The sequence below is a fragment of the Portunus trituberculatus genome, chromosome 17 (assembly GCF_017591435.1).
Source record: "Portunus trituberculatus isolate SZX2019 chromosome 17, ASM1759143v1, whole genome shotgun sequence".
Lineage (NCBI taxonomy): Eukaryota > Metazoa > Arthropoda > Malacostraca > Decapoda > Portunidae > Portunus > Portunus trituberculatus.
Window position 1 is genome coordinate 26,016,628 of NC_059271.1, and position 19,525 is coordinate 26,036,152.

Genomic DNA, 19,525 nt, shown 5'->3' on the forward strand with positions numbered 1-19,525 from the left:
CCATTGTCCTGCTTGATGCTTGTTTTGTCTGTCAGCCGCCTTTTGTTGTGTCGCGTACTCGAATTCTTGCGCCTTCTGTATGTCTGCTGTTTCCTCTTGTTTTTCTGGCTACTCTTCGTCCCCGTTCACTCCTGCGGGTGCCTGGGTCCTGTGTCCGGTCAGCAGTGTCCTTGGTTTCGTTTTCTGCAGCGTACTGGATGTTTTGTTACGTGCATTGCGCCCTGCGTCAGCTTTAAGGGCGGTGTTCATGGTGGCACTTTACATTGACAGGAACTCATGGCCCTTTGTTCTGTCGAGTGTTTTGCCTCCGCCTCTGATTGGCGTTGTTAGCAGCTCGCGATGCTTTGTTTGGTTCCAGCCATCAATTCTAGAGTGGGAGCGCATTATCATCATCACCATCATCACCATTATTATCATCATTACTCTTATCATCTTTAACCTTTTTTTTATTTCAATATAGAAGAAAAGTTTCCCACCATTTTTGTCTAGTTTTCTTCCTGCACGTCCGTTCCAGATCACCTTTGCAAAACCTTCTCTCTGAACCATCTCACCTAAACTTACCTCACTATTTTGCTCTCCTCCCTTGTTTTCTTCTCATCTGCGACCTTCAAACGCGCCCCACAGCAATGTAGAATGAGGAGAGAAGGCTGACTGATCTTTTCTTGTTCCTCTTAAAGCAAGTAATCTTAAAATATATAGAATTCTCTTACCACCTAGCTCATCTTGAGGTGAGCTAAGGTAATCAACCCCTTTTGTACTTACCTCAGGATCTAATTAGGATGATGCATTACCGCTCTCAGCGCTTTGTATGGGGAAAGAGTTTTGCACTATTTATGTGTAATTAATTCAGGTAGTTTTTGGGGCGGATTATCTTCGTGTTTTCCTTCCGTAGTGTCGTATCATCTTGGAAGACAAAAGCAGGAAGGATGAAGGCTGTATAAATATGCATATTTTACACTCGCTAGTGCAAAGAGGAACATTAGTGCGGGAAAAAACGTGGAGTGTGAGCAGTGAGGGGAAAGAGGAAGGAACTCCGTCTTGACTCATTAGAAGAGGACTAGAACGCCTTTTGGAAGTGAGACTTGAGAGGAGAGGAACAGAAAATGTGTGTGCGTGCGTGCGTGTGTGTGTGTGTGTGTGTGTGTGTGTGTGTGTGTGTGTGTGTGTGTGTGTAATTCACCACGGTCGCCTTCTGGTCACCCAGCCAGTCTTCCCCATTACGGAGCAAGCTCAGAGCTCATAGACCAATCTTCGGGTAGGACTGAGACCACAACACACTCCTCACACCGGGAAAGCGAGGCCACAGCCCCTCGAGTTACATCCCATACCTATTTACTGCTAGGTGAACAGGGACTACACATTAAGAGGCTTGCCCATTTGCCTCGCCGCGCCGGGATTCGAACCCGGCCCTCTCGATTGTGAGTCGAGCGTGCTGACCACTACACTACGCGGTGTGTGTGTGTGTGTGTGTGTGTGTGTGTGTGTGTGTGTGTGTGTGTGTGTGTGTGTGTGTGTGTGTGTGTGTGTGTGTGTGTGTGTGTGTGTGTGTGTGTGTGTGTGTGTGTGTGTGTGTGGTGTGTGTGGAAGAAAGGGAAGAAAGGCGAAGACAGAGAGAGAGAGAGAGAGAGAGAGAGAGAGAGAGAGGGAGAGGGAGAGGAGGTGCATCCGAAAGGGATGAAGGAAAAGGAGGAAAGGTGTAGAGATGAGAAAGTGGAAGAAATTGTGGAATGAAGGGCGCGGGAATGAGGGAAGAGCTGCGTCATATACGTAAGGGACTAAGGCGTGAAATTATAATTATAGAAGTGGTTCGCCGTTTTGGAAATTCCACAACACACACACACACACACACACACACACACACACACACACACACACACACACACACACACACACACACACACACACACACATACCGCGTAGTGTAATGATTAGCGCACTCGGCTCACAACCGAGAAGGCCCGTATTCGAGTCCCGGGGGCGACGAGGCAAATGTGTAGCCTCTGGTCACCTAGCAGTAAATAGGTATGGGATGTAATTGTTGGGCTCGTTGTCCCTGTGTGTGAAGTGTTGTGTGGTCTCAGTCCTACCCGAAAATCGGTCTATAAGCTCTAAGCTTGCTCCGTAATGGGGAAGGCTGGCTGCGTGACCAGTAGGCGACCGTGAATACACACACACACACACACACACACACACACACACACACACACACACACACACACACACACACACACACATCGACGAAATATTCATAACTATTACAATACAAACTAACATTTGATAAACAATATGAATTTCTGTGATTCACAAATAAGTTACATCATAACTATCTCCGATAAACATTATTTTATTTTCCTGAATGCAGTATTTAATCATATCATGTATCTGTCCTTCATTCCCATCAGCTCCCAATATGTGTTTAATGGACGGTATCATCTCGCTATCATGGCATGGCCTCGAGGGTCAGTGAGAAGCGAGATGAAGTGTCCTTGTGAAGCACTTCGTATTTCCCTCTCCATTCGACTCCACGGCCCTTGCTGAAGTAACATGTCTTCATTATTGCTAGCTTGTGTCCTCACCTCGAGGGAGTACATCTGATGCTCGCTTGTTCTAATCTTAGAGAGTGGTAAAAATAATGTGTTAGGTATTGTTATATATATTGTCTTCAATTTTTCCTCCTCATTGCTATATCTCTGTTGCTGATGCTGGGTAATGTTGACGTGGATATTTTTCATTGTTTATGACGTACGAGTATCGGCCAAGGAAACCAAAAATTGCAATTGAAAAAAGGTCCACTGAAGTGCTGTTCACCATACAAAGTCGAAAGCTTTAATTGAAACCAAAGGATAAGTGTCTTGAATGAAACTTCCCTCTTGAAAGATTTTAAGTGTTAGAAAAGTGGAAATACAAAAGTCATAGTTTTCCAGAGAAATGTCAGAGAAATGGATGAATGGTTGATAATAATGATTAGCTCTTGCGTAATGTAGAGAGGTGGACGTAATAGGAGTTAAGGAATAGGAGTACGAGTGGATAGGAGAAGTTTAGTTTAGAAGATAATTTATGAATAATAGAAAGTGGATGACAGAACAGAACCCTGAGGAACACCATTGTTAATAGATTTTGAAGTTTTATTTGATATTCTTACTTGGAGGATGTACGTACATACGCAGAGAGATTGATGATCATAGCTGAGGTTTAGAAATGTTTTGTTCATCACTCAAGTAGTGTCCTTACTACTCTTGCATTAATATTTCTTTAGGATAAAAACATGTCATGTTATATGTTTGTTAAGAGGTAAAACAATTGTTATTTTATGAACTCTTAACCTTCTCGCGTGCAGACGAGAGAGAGAGAGAGAGAGAGAGAGAGAGAGAGAGAGAGAGAGAGAGAGATGAATATGTCGTTTTGTTGAATAATTATAATTCTTAGCATCATATATTTCATTTTACTGTTAGAGAAATGTGTGTGTGAGGTTAGTCATGATGACGGCTTTATCCCCAAACACACACACACACACACACACACACACACACACACACACACACACACACACACACACACACACACACACACACACACACACACACACACACACACACACACACACACACACACACACACACACACACTTCAACTAATCATTCATTGTCCAAAGATTTTTTTTTCTATGTCGCGTTGGATGTAATTACGATGTCTGCAGCATGACCTTTCCTTCATGCTGTATTGTGAATATGGCTCTTGTTTCATTGTAGTCAGATTGGAAACTTTTTTTTTTCTTTTAATTTCAGATTGATCATGCAAAAGATTTTCTGTCAGTATTCTCTTTAGTAGAGCGTCTTTTACTTATTAAATTTTTACTTGCTTATTGTGATAATGTTTTTTTTTTTGTGTGTGTGTGTGTGTGTGTGTGTGTGTGTGTGTGTGTGTGTGTGTGTGTGTGTGTTATGTAAGACGCTCTGTATTCGTATCTCCTTTCAATGTTAATAAATATGGAAGTAAAATGTTATCATCCCTATTGTGTAAATTGAATGTCACGAACGGATATTCAAAACGAATCCTGCATATTTCAGTTCAATGGAACATGAAAGTCTGGTTTCTTTTATCGAAGTGTTACAAAATCAAGATAATATCGTGCTTCTTTTTATAGCAAAATGAAGAATTTCCTTGAATTACACTTGACATAATGCTTTCAAATTAGGATGTAATCATTATAAATATTTAATATAATGATGATGTATTAATTGAGTTGGTGCAGTTTAATTGGAGTTGTGTTAGAATTATCAACATGTAATAATATCCATTAGCATTCATTGAGGTAAAATGTAATAATGCCACATGTTCCTCTTAGCCGCTGTATCGCCACTGACGGACAATGTAGCGTCACCTTTGTTCTGTTCAATCAATCGGTCTCATTCTTTCAACCGGGATCTTCCTCATTTTGTTGGTCAGTCACTCAATCAGTCAGCCAGTGAACATCCTCTCCAGCAGCCCTCGTCTTCACTGTGAAGTCAATCATTGCATGTACACGATAATTCCGATGAGTCAATCGTTCATTCTCATCAGCAGCTCTTTTTTTCCCTCAGACAGTCAGTCAATCAGTCAATCAGTCATTCTCTGCAATAACTTCTCCTTCTTAGTCAGGCGATCATTCATTTCAGTTCCTTTCCACAAGAGTCAGCCATTCTTTTTTTTTTAGCAACTCTTTTCTTTCCCAAGCAGTCGGTCACTCTTCTTTGCAGCCAGCAGCCCTTCTCATCCTCCTGTGTCAATCAGCCAGCCATTCTCTGGTGCATCTCTCCTTTCCCGCCTCAATACAGCATTCAACAACTGTGCCTCGCCTTGCATGTCCGCACACTCTTTGCACCCTTTTATTGTTTTGACATATTTACCTATTCTTTTTTTATTCTCAATCCCTATAGGCATCCCACGCTGCATACACTTCCCCTTCTGCATATACTTTTTCCGTTTTTATTTAACCAATTTTATTTCTATGCTTTTATAAATAGATACTCAATCTGCCTTCATCTTTAAAGCAGTAAGGTTAGTGTTTACTCTTACTCACAGCAAACCTTCTAGTAATGTTGAAGCTCTCGTTTCTATTCCTCTTTTTTTTTTTCCGACGGTAGTGTGAGAGAGGTACGAGCAACGAAATGGAATGGAAGACACAAACGAAAACACTGATGGGGAAAAAACGCGCACGCCTGAGGAAGTTGAAGGCTGTAAGTTATGGAGCATCTGAGCGGGGGAGTTTGGACGCCTATAGCGGAAAGGCAGAGATTAACTACTTGTTCAGAAAATAAGACAGTAAAAATGGGGCTCATAGTAGAGAGAGAGAGAGAGAGAGAGAGAGAGAGAGAGAGAGAGAGAGAGAGAGAGAGAGAGAGAGAGAGAGATTACCTATACAGCAAGAGTAAATAGTGGAAAGGTATGTGAAAGAGGTATGAGAGGAACTGTATTGAAGGGACAGAGTTTGCATGAGAGGCATATCTGGAATTTTCACTCTCTTCCATCTCATTGGAGGCAGAATGCAGTGGGTGGCACCAGCGCATTTCATCTGAAGGGGGAGGCACGTGGAAATAGAAGAAAGATCTGAATTTTTTTGCTGTTTTAACTAAGCCTTTGAACTTCTGATAAGAAGTTCAAAGTTATCTGGAGGATAAGAAAGTTGACCTGCTTTGGTGACCCGTAAATGAAATAGGTGATAGAAGAAGAAGGAAGATCAATGCTGGTATATATTTTTTCTCTCTCTGCTTTCTTTAATCATCGTGTCTCTTCGTTCCTTTCAAACATTGTATTACTTCATTTCCCCTCATTTCATTTTCCTTTTTCCCTTTGAAAAACTGCTCTCATATCCCTGTATTTTTCCATAGATAAATTTCCCTATAAGGTTTCTAATAGTTGCTTCAAACTGCACCTAATCTCGAATATCCCAAGTGAGGCTTACCACGGCATCTACTGTACATCACTAAATCCACATCACGGGATCACGTTTGCCGCTTTCCTACGGCAGAGGTTCATCTCCATTTCTAATATGATTTTTTATGCTCTTAATATGAGGGAAGTTCTGAAATTCCCCTCCGGCTGCCTATGTACCATCCACCGCTCGCTGCCTCCCTTCCTTTGTAAAGTTTGGGATTGAGTAGGAACTTGAGCGAGTTTTTCCTGTGGTTGGGTTTGGGATTATTGATATGTATATGTGTATTTTGTGTGATCTTTATAAAACTAATATTTCCAGAAGTGCGCCGTAAATATTTGTGTGTGTGTGTGTGTGTGTGTGTGTGTGTGTGTGTGTGTGTGTGTGTGTGTGTGTGTGTGTGTGTGTGTGTGTGTGTGTGTGTATTCAAGATACTAAGGAGACGAGAATGGGTGAATATGTAAAGAGAAGGAGTTGATGAAATATTACGTGAAAATTATGCCTCTTCCCTTCCTTGGCTTGGTGTTATTACTGCCAGAGAAGTGCGGGGTCATCCTCACTGCTGGCTGAGGCCTCGTGAGGACGTTAGTAAAGAAAAACCCTCACCCAGCTACTCACAGGTAACAAGGCAGAGTCAAGCATTAAGTGTTGCCCTTTTTTTTTACGAAATGTACTTCATAGTGTTTAAATATCTTACATATCTCTTGGGACAGCTGTTGTGTTGTTCTTCCTTCTGAGGCGTAGACTTAATATTTCTTAGTAGGATGGCAACTGATGAATTTGTAAAGTTGTAGGAAGGTCCTGTCGTCGCTTCAGTGAACCCGTCGAGCAATTTCATGGGCGTGACGACCTTGAGAAAGCTTTAATGACCAAAGTGTGACGTTGATGTTAGAGTCTAGACGTCATATTTCATTGTTAACCCTTGGCGGTGCGTCACGAGACACCAAACTTCACTTGTTGACGTCATCCTGGCAAAAAAATTTCTCTTCGTTCTTGTCATAATCCTTAGCCTCCTTGTCTCCAGTCTAGATTGATGTGACTACAGGAAAAGGAAAGAGAGAGACAGATATGTGATGTACTTACCACAGTCGTCTGTGAGACCTCTGCTGGGGTTGTCAGCGACGTGAGGGGAAGCGTGGAGGTGGCAAATTGTCCTTATTCCACACTCAAGCTTCACTCTTTCCGTGCTGAGGTGAAGGGGTGCGGGCGACTCTCAGCCACCCGCCGCCCCTGCTGCTGCTGCTGCTGCCCTGCACTGTGCAGCGGCAGGAATGTTCAGGTAAAGTGTCCGAAGCGTCTGAGTTATCCACTAAATCAGCAAAATGACGAGCCTTGAATGGTTTTGCTTTAAAATCATGAAACAAAGAACAAACAAGAGAACATTAGATTGCGTCGGAAATCGTGTGAATGTTAAAGTCAACTCGTCAGAACTCATAGCAGCTCAACCTGATCAGCCAACTGAGCCGAATACAGGTATACACGTCTAACTCAGAGAAAATGAACTTCACAGTTTGTTGGGTTCCGCCGCGTCTGTCTGGCTACGTGGCGAGGCGAGGCACTAATGTCACGGGGCCTTCGCTTGAAGAGCCTGGTATCTGTTTGGCACGAGGCGGTGCGAAGCTTGTGCTGGGACTGGCGATAAAGTTAGCAGCGTAGCGCCCGGAATTGCTGGTGTTTTGGAAGGCAAGCCAAAAGGCAGCTTAACTTTGCTTCCTCCTCAGCGTGCACAAAATCAAGCAGGATATGTTGCACAGATGGGCTGAAGAAAAACAAATATATAACCCATGGAGGATGAAATTTTCTAAACTAAAATGCGAGGACGTTTAAACGCTCACTCCTGGGGATTATTTGATAAGCAGTCGAGTGATGGGAGGATGAAGTACAAAATTAAATTCCTCGGAGAAAACCCGCCAGCGAATAGGTTGGAGGAACAAAAAATAGGAAAAAAGAAATAAACTGGACGCTGCTAGAGAGGCGCGGGTGACAAATGTATCTGTGGGCGTGGCTGAGGGCGGAGTGGATGAAACATTGGGTCACGGGTAAAGAGAGACGAAGAGGCAGGAGGGAAGCAGATACTGGAAGAGAGAGAAGGAGTGAGAGAGGGATACAGGAAGGGGAAGGAGAGGCAGGAGGGTCAGGGAGAAGATGAAAGGTAGTGGGCGGGACAGAATAGGAAGGTAAAAGTGAATGTGAGAGAAAGAGAGAGAGAGAGAGAGAGAGAGAGAGAGAGAGAGAGAGAGAGAGAGAGAGAGAGAGAGAGAGAGAGAGGTTAAAGACCACCACCGGAAAAGACAAAAATAGTGTGTGAGATTAAATCATGTTTGACCGGCACAGAACAAACGGTGGGAAGAAAACCTTTAATTTGGGATAGAACGAGAGAGAGGAAAAAAGGAATAACAGGTTCATGGGGCGACTGCACCTCCTGCGAGTAGGGAGGAGAAGGAGGAGGAGGAGGAGGAGGAGGAATAGGACAAGGACACAGGCAGGCGGCAGACACCACACTCGCGCCACACAAAGGTAGGCAGGCACAGAGGGGACGTCTCTGTATAAATTCCAACTGAACTCAATTTGGAAAGCGTCAGAATTTTCCTTTGATTCACTTTCCCGCAGAGAGAGAGAGAGAGAGAGAGAGAGAGAGAGAGAGAGAGAGAGAGAGAGAGAGAGATTAATAATAAGTCCCGTCTAACACAAACATACACCAAAATACATAATTTAACTATCCATATACACACTGAACAAAATACGTTAAGTAACAAGCGTGACGAACTGAGCCAAAATAAACTCTAACCAGTCCTGCACCAGCACACTCAGATTAAGTCTATGTAGAACTGCAAGAATAGAAAGGAACATAAAACCTGTCATTGAGATCTGGAAAACACACACCTACATACACACCCACACCCACCTACCCATCCACACACACACACACACACACACACACACACACACACACACACACACACACACACACACACACACACACACACACACACACACACACACACACACGCCTTTTGACTCGCTACCTACACGATTTAGTCACGGCCCAAGGAATAGAAACAATGCTCAGGCCAGCCCAGTCCACCACACCCTCGCCAGCATCATGCACACAGAATAAATCATAGCGGAATCCAATTATCTCAGTTGCAGCTACGGCTTTGATTAACGGCTGATTCAAGTGCGTTATCCGGCCTGGGTCTCCGTGCTGTGAATTTGGTCAAGGAGATTAGAAATCTTGGCTTTCTAATTAAACATTGGCTGGCTTGATCATACAAAATGTGTTGTTGTGAAAGGAAATAAATGTGAATGGGTGAATAATTATGAATAATTACTCTCATGTTTTAATAAAATTTTGACCGATGTGTTGTGCAATTTCAAGTAACTTTACATATATATATATATATATATATATATATATATATATATATATATATATATATATATATATATATATATATATATATATATATATATATAGATAGATAGATAGATAGATAGATAGATAGATAGATACACACACACACACACACACACACACACACACACACACACACACACACACACACACACACACACACACACACACACACACACACACACACACAAAGTTTTTCTTCCTGGATTTCGTATTGTTCTATATAGCAAGACTCACTCACTCTGTACATATTTTTTTCTGTGTGTGTGTGTGTGTGTGTGTGTGTGTGTGTGTGTGTGTGTGTGTGTTTTCTGAAACAATTCCTTTGTGACGAACGTTTTTAACCTCAACAATACTTAACAACAATTCTCATTAACTTTCATATTTCACTAGACTGAATATATTATTTTAATGAAGGAGTAGGCGGGCACTGGGACGTGGAGGCTGGCTGGGGATGAGAGCTGGGAGGGCAGGACTGCGTAGCCCAGTGTATGAGAGCCATGGAGAGAGAGAGAGAGAGAGAGAGAGAGAGAGAGAGAGAGAGAGAGAGAGAGAGAGAGAGAGAGAGTTCATTTATGAGGTTTACTAAACTAGATATTTTCTTAAATAAAAAAGCATATTTGAATCTGTGTGTGTGTGTGTGTGTGTGTGTGTGTGTGTGTGTGTGTGTGTGTGTGTGTGTGTGTGTGTGTGTGTGTGTGTATGCCATGACCACTGGCAAGCCCAAAAGAGTAACTTAGCACTCCAAGAATAAGTAGATGTCTGTAATATCGCATTAGGCAAGTCTGACTCGTGACGCCGGCGTGGTGGACGGCGTAGTAACTAATGGTTGGTGCTTAATGGATAATGGCACGGCATTGCCTGGTAACATTAGTCCAGCACCAGGGGTTGTCGCTGAATCATTACCCAAACCAGCACTGCTTCTCTACGCCTGTAAGAGTCTGATGGGCTTACTGCCAAGGTGTCATCGCGCACATCAGAAGAAGAATATCCTTAAAGACGTTATGAAATTTTCACGAAGCTTGATGTAGTTGAGTAGCTAAAAGTACAACAGCTTTGTAATAGTACACCCATCCAATCTTCTCACAGACAGTCAAGTATGTTTGAATTGCTAGAATTAGGACATCTTTGGAATAGTGACTCCGCAAACCCCACAAAAGATGAGATGTGTTGAAGGAGCTAAAATGGGAATCAAATGTATTCATGGTGCTCAAAATGGAACATCTTTGGAGTATCCAGAATTCCCACACTGGATTGGACGTGCCTAAACAATCGAAAAAAAGGATAGTTTTTTAAGTAGGAAGCCTCAGAATAGTATACAGGCTGAAGTGTTCTCACAGTTGAAGAAGAGATGATCTTGAAGTGCACATAGGGAAGCCTCACACGGTCACAAATATTCAAAGTTAAAAAGGAAACATTTTTGAAAAAAAGCCTACTGTCTTTCCCACACGGGATGAGATCTATCCATAAGGGTAAAAACAAGCATCTGGGAATATATATACTGTATATATATATATATATATATATATATATATATATATATATATATATATATATATATATATATATATATATATATATATATATATATACTAACCAAAATTCCACGACGTCCCAGGAGCTCAAAATCCCACAACTTGGTTTACTAACACCTAAACTTTTTTTTTATGCTCCACGCAAGCCGTCAGTCACTCAACAAAATCGATAGAAGTCTCTCAGGAAGGGAATCAAAACTGCATGCCTATCACGGGTTGCCGCATCAAAAGGATGTGTGTTGCTTCCTGCAGACTTATCGCCGCACACTGTATGGCTTGAGAGTGGAGCAGCACACAGCCCGCCAGCCCAGCTGTGCACTCCATCTGTCTGGGGTCGGTTGGCAAATGAGTTTATACGTTTACACGTGGGGAGTGTAGCTGGGAGCATGATATGCAAGAGAGAGAGAGAGAGAGAGAGAGAGAGAGAGAGAGAGAGAGAGAAAGAGAGAATTGTGGACTGAAGTTGCCGGCAGGCAGGGAGAAAGAAAGACAAAGAGAGGCAGACATAAAGAAAAAGACGTAGCATGCATATTTTCAAGGTTAGTCTTGACTGCGTTAGGGAGTGCGTGGGTGAGTGGGTGCTTGACAAGGCTCTGCTGACGATGGTGCCCTACACACTAGACACAGCAGCAGCAGCTTTACCCGGAATGCTGCTGTTATTGCTATTGCTTAGCGTGTTGCTGCTGCTAGTGTTCCTGTTGTTACTATTAGTTGAAGTGGGATTTGTTAAATTGTGGTGAGAGTGTTGCTGTCTTGTGTGTGCTTGTATGTATGTCAGTGAGAGAGAGAGAGAGAGAGAGAGAGAGAGAGAGAGAGAGAGAGAGAGAGAGAGAGAGAGAGAGAGAGAGAGAGAGAGAGAGAGAGAGAGAGAGAGAGAGAGAGATGGAAAAAGAAAGGAATATGTAGATACGTAGGCATTTAAAAAGTTTTCCAGGGAAGGAAAGGGAAAGGGAGAAAAGGATTAAAAAAAAGAAAACGTTGCAAAGTTAGTAGATAGGGGAAGTAAGTCAAAGAGAAGAGAGACGGAAATAAAAGTAAAGGTAAAAAATGGAGGTTTCTGAAATAACAGGGAAAGAAGAAATGTATATAAAAAATAGAAAAAAATAGAGCAAAACGGGGTCAAAAGGGGAGAACGAAATGAAAGGCTTAAGGAATAAAGAAAGTGAAACTGCGAAGTAGAATAAGGAAAATGGGTGTAAAACGCAGTAAGTGCACGGGAAAGGGAGAGAAGTGACGAAAAAAAAAAGGAAAGATATATAATTTGGGGGAAGAAAGGAGTAAATAAGGATTACATGTGGGAGAGAGGAGGGAGGGGGAGGTAGTTATGAGAAAGGTAAAAGGGCAGAGAAAAATGGGGTGCATAGGGTAACAGATTGTAGAGTTGCGTTAAGTTGTGCAGTTTTTTTTTAGGTGTGTTTTGTTGCCTCGAGGCCTGTGTTCCTTGCTGCCGCTAATTGCCTGCACCGTCCAGAACTTTTTTCCTGCCTGACCATTTTGAGAGCGCGGAGAGGCTTGGAGAGGGGACAGGAAGGGCGGGAGAGGGATGGATGCGAGGGATGAAGGTACGATAGGGAAGGGGTGGGGAGGGGTACTGTACGAGCCATGGGTTTAGAAATAAGCCTTGTTTAAGATGTTTCGCTCTTTTTCTAGAGAATCGAGTGCTCATTAGGTCTACAGTTTCACAGAGGATTGAAAGATGTATAGCTGTAGAAACATATATGATTTTGTGGTTTTGAAATGCAAGACTTTGATTAAAGATGACAACGAAGGTAATGATGATGATGATAATAATAATAGTTGTAGTAGTAGTAATAATAATAATGATAATAGTAGTAATAATAATAATAATAATATAATAATAATAATAATAATAATAATAATAATAGTTACAATAATAATAATAATAATAATAATAATAATAATAATAATAGTTATTATTATTATTGGTAATAGCGCTAATTGATACTAATAATATGAATGTCAATACAAAGATTGATAAAGATGGTAAGCTATTTGTAAGAAAGATGTGTAGCTGCCTCCTGGCGCTCCACGTGCCCTCAGCCTCACCCACAGCCGCGCCGCCCTCAGGAGTGAAGGAGTCTAAGGCATCGCGTCCCATCCAGACTGTTTCCTTTCCCAACAAAATTCGTTGTAGGGCATCACTGTCCGTGCGTCTGTCTGACTGTCCACTCGTCCGCCGAGCTCTCGGGAAGCAGAGGCAGACCAGCGCACACAACCCACGGGAGACTTTGCAAACATTGTAAATAATTGAGCCCAACAAGCAAACAGGCTTTCTCCTTTATTGTTGTTTCCGTATCTAAAATGCATGAGGATCAGGTCGCCGCGAGTGGTACCAGTGAATTTATGTATGACGAGTTTGGAAACAGTTTTTAAAGTTGTGAATTGTGATAAAAACTAGCAATAATGTATCTTAATGTACGCAAGGTAAGCACGCTGGCCGGGGGACAGACACGCTACTATTGGTATTCAGATGTCAGTCTGGATTGTCTGAGTTTCGAGGTGTTTACGCCACTTAAGTGCGGAAAGGGAAAGGAGCGCCGAGCCCCAGGCAGCCGCTGCTCACCACCACCGCCGCCACCAGCCCAGCCACACACACTGGTCCGCCCCACCACTCGCCGCTCCACACCACAGCCTCCAAGTGCGTGCGCACCTCCTTTAGCGTGCGGCCACGGGTGCACCAGAGGCGTCCTCGGACACCTTGATGAATGTTGCTGCTCTGTAAGAAGTGTTCATTGGGTTCAATGTTACATGTCGCCTCACGCCCAGACGATACTTGAAACCTCTGTCTATCTCTTTCCGCCTTTGTGCCGTCGATCCTTCAGGTGTCCAGCATCATTACCTCCGACGCGACCTGAAGGTGATTAGTCCCATGCTGATGACCAGGTTGAGGCGGCCACCGCCTCCACATGAGGAATGTTTCATTATTCATTGATTGAAACATGAACGTTATCACACACACACACACACACACACACACACACACACACGGCCCGGTAGCTCAGTGGTTAGAGCACTGGCTTCACAAGCCAGAGGACCGGGGTTCGATTCCCCGGCCGGGTGGAGATATTTGGGTGTGTCTCCTTTCACGTATAGCCACTGTTCACCTAGCAGTGAGTAGGTACGGGATGTAATTCGAGGAGTTGTGACCTTGTTGTCCCGGTGTGTGGTGTGTGCCTGGTCTCAGGCCTATCCGAAGATCGGAAATAATGAGCTCTGAGCTCGTTCCGTAAGGTAACGTCTGGCTGTCTCGTCAGAGACTGCAGCAGATCAAACAGTGAATTACACACACACACACACACACACACACACACACACACACACACACACACACACAAACGGAAACAGCAATATCCGGTTGTCCTCTAAACTTTAACTCCTATAAAATATTATTTGAATTTCTCAGCTTTGATGATTAAGTTTAAGATCTGCGTTTTCTTTCAATTCAAATCCTTGGTACTGGAGGTGTAAAATATTATCTTTACAGTAAACGTGCAATACCGTGCATGTTATATGTATTCAGTAAATATAAACAGTGTGCAATAAATAGCTGGTCACTATCTCTTAATTGCCAGTGAGATTCCTTACCTAACAGACGATAAGGTATGTACGCAAAGACATGTCGTTATCTTGATCCGTTGACTGAAAATTTTGGTACCTGTGGCTTACGAATTACTCATCACGGCTGAAAACATTTCGTCATCGTGTTGGCTGATATTGAATATAGTTTTCACGGAAACTTTCCAACTCCTGTTCTTAGATTTTCCATGGCACAGAGTCCTTTCCAGGTACTGAAATATTGAATAATTTAATTATGTGTAGTGGTTTGATCTACAGATGGCTGTGCGTCCCTGGCTCGTGTTGGGGTCAGGAGGCGGGAAAGTGTTCTGTTGGAAAAGCAGTGTCTAGCGTTATTCATTTCTTGGTGTTGGTACCTCACACAAGAATTAAACCCAAAACATTTGTGTATCTAAATCATATTGTTATTGTTATTATTATTATTATTATTATTATTATTATTATTATTATTATTATTATTATTATTATTATTATTATTATTATTATTATTATTATTATTATTATTATTATTATTATTATTATTATTATTATTATTATTATTATTATTATTATTATTATTATTATTATTATTATTATTATTATTATTATTATTATTATTATTATTATTATTATTATTATTATTATTATTATTATTATTATTATTATTATTATTATTATTATTATTATTATTATTATTATTATTATTATTATTATTATTATTATTATTATTATTATTATTATTATTATTATTATTATTATTATTATTATTATTATTATTATTATTATTATTATTATTAGTATTATTATTATCATTGTTACAATTATTTATTCTTTTTATTTTTTGTTGTTATTGTTTATGTGAATTATTGAAAACCACATTCTCATTTTGCAAACAGTAAGTGTGCTGCCGTCAGTAAGCCGAAAGGAAATTAAACATTGAGTTGCAAACACATTTCAGTTGAACATAAGGACTCACTATAATTAGGCAACACTGAAAATTACAATTGTCCTGCACGAGGAATACACTGTGCCACGGCATGCTGAGAACGCCAACCTCAGAGTTACAAGCAGCTCAGTGGTGGTGGCCGAGAATCACAGTGGTCTTCGAAATATAAGAAATGATTTTCAGTAATGCTTGAAATATGCACATGTGTTTAATGTAGCTGGTATATTTATTTCTTTATTTATTCATTATAGTTTTTTAATTCCTACACAAAGACACGACTCGTCTTGATACCATTATCATTGCCGCAATCGGAATTATAAATGATTTTGCTTAACATCTAAAATCTAAATTGTAAATTTTTTTTTTCCTCTCACAATATAAGTAATGGTATTAAGATGAGATAGCTGCAGCAGGACTTACTGCTTCCACCTGTTTCTCCTTCGAAGCGCCTTTTCCCTCTGTGTTGGCCGCTGAATTACATATTTTACAGGCCGAAAGAATAGGTTATTGCTCACCATCCGAGCCAGAGTAAGACTTTTGCTGGAGTTGTTTGTTTGGATCCATACGCTGCCTTGCCCGCCATGGCAACACACATCTTGTTTACATTTGTCTTCAGAGAGGCCTTGCGCTTCACTGATTTGTGATTCGCGAAGCCAAGTCAGCAGGAAGGAAGAAAGGAAGGAACTGAATAAACCTGCGTGTATTTTGCTACGCCTTCACTTGTTTGTTAACTTTTAGGTCAGCGAAAAAAAAAAACAACCCGCTCAATTAGCAGTGAAGCACGCGCGCGCACACACACACACACACACACACACACACACACACACACACACACACACACACACACACACACACACACACACACACACACACACACACACACACACACACTTTTTTTCTATCTTTTGGACGTTTTATTTCTGAACCGCTCTTGAAATATCTTTCCTGATTAAAGCGTATGTTATACAAACACCTGCAAGTATTTGGGTATACTAATTATAACAGGTGATCGTTTTGTGTATCAATTTGAAAAATCAAATTAGCTTGACAGAGAATTCTCCATAAAATGCCATATATTTTCTCAGTAAAGATGATCAACTGCATACCTGATGAGTTTCTTAAAGTGATTCGTGTTGTTTCAGCTCATCTCCAGTCTGTCACTGACCGGAATCTGGTACAACAAACAACTGAACCTGGGCATGTACCATTTTTTGGCGGGCTTCGGTCACAGCAGTAAATCAATCGGTGATAAGGTTCAGAAATTTGGAACTGTAACCAAGCGCCATGGCTGTTGTAATGCTGTGGTCAGACTTGTTAGCGATGTTGCTAGTGTCGATGAAGCCATTCCAACCGCGACGGGAGCATAACAAATGCATGCCAAATATGAACGCAGCACAAAGGCCCCAGCTGGGGAATTATACATTTCCTTAAAAACCTGACGAAAGAATCATGGAAGGATGAAAACCCTGGCCAAAATTATGATTTCCTTACAGCTTACCGTGTCCTGTCTTCATCTCCTGGCAATAATTTGTCTGTCTGCCATCTGTCCTCACCTAGCCCATTCCTGCGGCAGGTAAAGTAAGGATTATGAGTTGTGTTAGGTGGAGTGATTAGGATAATTCACCAGGCTTGTCCAGACGCTGACGAACAGTGCTGAAAGGTAATATCTCATTAGCTGTAATGAATGGTTTGGCGGGATTATCATCAGTAGCACCCGGAGATGGACAGACGTAACATCGTTGGGGGAAATGAGGTGCAGGATACAGGTGGTTCCGTTTGAGGCAGCCTCGCATACATATGCATATTTCTGATGTAAATAGATTTTATTAGACAAGTTACTAATGCAATTTCATCACGATAAATAAAGCTATTGAAAGCAAGTAAAGCGACAACATTGACTGCGTGAAATATATCAGCGAGTATTGCATACTGGTATCATGGGTTATTCCTGAAGAGAATGTGATTATAGGAGCATTGTCACATGTGTTTTTCCCTCCCTTTCGTTTCCTACAAAACAAGGTGAAGGGATCATTTAAAGCCACACTCTTGTACTACTGTTGCGAAGCTGTAATCTTTAACCACGCAGTCACTGATCTCGACGTTCTACTTCTGGCCTCTTGATATCCTATTTAGTATTAAGTTCCCGAGAGGATATTGAAGATGTGGAGTTGGTGAGGGAGGGAAGTGTTTTGCCTTGAAGGTGATGGTCCGCCTCCCCGTGTTGACCCTCGCTGGGAGTGTCGGAAAAGTGTCAGGAGGGAGAGGAAGGGAAATGCCTGCACGGTTGACGCCTCATTCATAAGAAATGCGTGCCTGTAATTCCTTTAGTGGATCAGTGCCCTGGTGTGTGCACGTGTGATGCCACGCCTGGCTCTCATAGCAGCGACACATGATTTATGCCCCCAATGTATTATTTCTCTTCCATTAATTTACGTGACTGTGCTTGTCATTCAATAATTTAATTTCATGAAACCTCTCAGTTTGCCATGAACTAATTCACACACTTCCTAATTGACTTTAAATAATTTGATGGTTCACTCATCCATTCATCAGTCGGCAAACACCGTCCCTGCGCACTCCACTGACTCATTCATTAATCAGGTCACTTGTGTAATTACTCTAACTTATTCATTGATCATTCCGTTTGGTTTTTTGTTTCTTTTATATATTTGACATGTTCTTTCATCAGTTCGTGAGCTCTGCATCCAATGACGAGTACGAGTACACAAAGCCGTCCTTTGCTCCGCTAATATATTGCTGACAGTACAACAGGTATCATTACTAGCAAGTTGTGCTGTCACAGCTGTCACGTTCATTGCTCCCTTATTTTCTTGATATCATTCTCACTCCACCAACACATGCAGATATAACTACATGAAATAATCCAAGACAGCACTTCTTCATTCAACATAGACATTCACTCCACTCGCTCCCATCAGGTTGAATTGGGCTGAGATGGCTTCACACACACACACACACACACACACACACACACACACACACACACACACACACACACACACACACACACACACACACACACACACACACACACACACACACACACACACACACACACACACACATCCTTTGTCCGCCCATCAGAGGGACCGCCACTCCGCCAACCCTTTGAAGGCAACGAGGAGAGAGCGTTGCTTTGTCCGCTGAGGTGTTGACACTTGTTGCTCCTTCAGTGTCCCAGGCACGGCGAACCTGGTATGATCTTGTCCGTCTTGTTCTCCTGGTCTGCCTTAGGGTTCGTCAGAGGGAGAGTCGCTGCAGTGTCCTTCCCCTGGATATGAAAACAAAGGTGACAAGTGAAATTCTCTGGCCCATTCAACAGGTTAGGACAGCGTATAACGGGTTTAAGCTAGAGAAACGTGAGATATGAAGAGCAAATAGGAAATAAAGCTGTTCTGTGATAGGATGGTAGATGAAGGGAGCAGACTGATATAAGAAGTTGTTAGTGCCTAGTCAAGAGGGAGGTTAGAAAGGAGATTAGATAGATTTATAGATAAAGATGTTAGGTGGAAATAGGTAGGCATAAAAGCATAAGAGAATAATGTTACCTACAATGTTATATACAGCGACTGTCACTTGTATACCTGATAAATTCTTGCAGTTTACTTTGCTTACGTATGTTCTCGTGTCCTCCAAAGCATTAACTTATCACTTGGAATGAACTATGGTGAGGTTCATGTTATGTATATTCGTGGATTTTGTATGTTTGCCGGATGACTGATTTTGTAAGTAGACTGATACTGTTGATGGTGATGATGTTGTTGACCGTGATGAAAGTGTATTCTTAGCCTTTTAATTTGTTTTGCATCGCCATTGAATTGTTATGGATGAAAAAAGTGTAATGGTCAGAGTGTTTTTAATTGTTATATTGTCTTTGTATAAATCTCGTGATGCGTTGCCAGTCAACACACACATACACACACACACACACACACACACACACTCTCACACACACACACACACACACACACACACACACACACACACACACACACACACACACACACACACACACACACACACACACACAGAGACAGTTAAGACAGACAAATAGGCAGACAGACAGACAGACAGACACACAGACAGACAGATAGACAGATAGACACACACACACACACACA

General features: G+C 41.8%; 1 protein-coding gene across 2 annotated transcripts in view; it reads right to left on the reverse strand.

Moving 5' to 3' along the window:
* LOC123504946 (putative neural-cadherin 2) overlaps window positions 1–13,473 on the reverse strand; it is a 188,683-nt gene extending 175,210 nt beyond the window's left edge. For both annotated transcript variants that reach the window (XM_045255904.1, XM_045255903.1), the window contains exons 1-2: window positions 13,446–13,473; window positions 6,995–7,256 (exon numbers count right to left, since the gene is read on the reverse strand). The gene's annotated coding sequence lies outside the window, so the exon portion shown is untranslated. The remainder of the gene's footprint in view (window positions 1–6,994; window positions 7,257–13,445) is intronic.
* Window positions 13,474–19,525: the final 6,052 nt, after the last annotated feature.